This window comes from Sinohyriopsis cumingii, chromosome 7 (assembly GCF_028554795.1).
Source record: "Sinohyriopsis cumingii isolate HCF-2022 chromosome 7, ASM2855479v2, whole genome shotgun sequence".
NCBI lineage: Eukaryota > Metazoa > Mollusca > Bivalvia > Unionida > Unionidae > Sinohyriopsis > Sinohyriopsis cumingii.
In genome coordinates, this window is record NC_142967.1 from 25459290 (window position 1) to 25460688 (window position 1399).

Genomic DNA, 1399 nt, shown 5'->3' on the forward strand with positions numbered 1-1399 from the left:
GTGATTTAGAGGTGTAATGAGGAAGTGTGAAAGAAACTACATTTGATCCCAAGTAATTGACCTACTTAGCTCCGAGTTGAGGACAGTTACGCATCGGTAGCTTATCCAGGTTAATTTTAAACACGTGACCTGTACTTTAAGAAAGTGATCCTGTTACATAAGATTATATCTCAGAAAAAAAAAGGGTTTGTATAATTCACGAACGACGCATGCGCGTAAAGTACTTTTCGACTACTTTCAGTAAAACAAAATTTAAGAAATTAAACAAATTATGTACATGACTGAGTAGCATTCCAAACATTAAATTCTTATATATATATATATATATATATATATATATATATATATATATATATATATATATATATATATATATATATATATATATATATATATATATATATATATATATATATATATACATACATACATACATACATACATACATACATACAACATGACTTTTAAAGTGTTGGTATAAAGCAATTTGATATACCTATACTATTGGTATATCGAATTCTGATCTGTCCATGGTGCACTAATATGCATATTTAAACATAATTGCAACTGTATGCTATCGATTCTAGGCATATAGATCAGTGGTGAATTTAAACTCATTAATCAATAGTGACGTATAAAGATAATGATAAAAAGTAATAATAATCCCAGTTTTCTAAATGAATTTACCATGCAACACAATGTCATCGCAATCCTGCTTTCCGCTCCCCATGTCCCCTCTCATCCATATGGGACAAAATAAGCAGAACTTTGGAGTGAGGGAGAAAAATATTTTGGGCTGGATGAAAACCTTGAAACTCAATTTACACCATGTAACCTAAAATACTATGGTCCATTGTAAGGGTACGCTTTTCTAGGGATTTATCTACAGTGTTTATATAATCAATGATACAAAGTTGCAATAGCCTGTCGACACTACGTACAGTTTTTTGTTTTTCTATACAAGCCACACATACTGCAAGATATTTAATGCTTTTGTTGTCGTTGTTGTTCTTAGACCGTCGTAGCAAGATACGGCGAAAATCCATGAAAAGACGAGCGTAGATGATTTTCACTTGCGTCATACGACGATGTCTCTGGACCTTTGAATGATGGTTAAAGTTAAATCAAACCGACCAAAGTGGAGAAAGACACATAGAGAGAGAGAGAGACGGAGACATAGATTGACAGAAACAATGGTCGGCCGTAATGTTAATTAAAGAAGAAGAATGACTTAGATCAACTGTAAATATATTAAAATATTTCAATTACCTCTTGGTGGTTCGTCATTTCGCTTGGTTTCTATTCCACACTAATTTCCATGAGCCGATACGTGAATAGTATTCAGTATTCAAAAACCTAACCAAGTGTTTGTAGTACTCTACTTTCTTCATTAAAACTA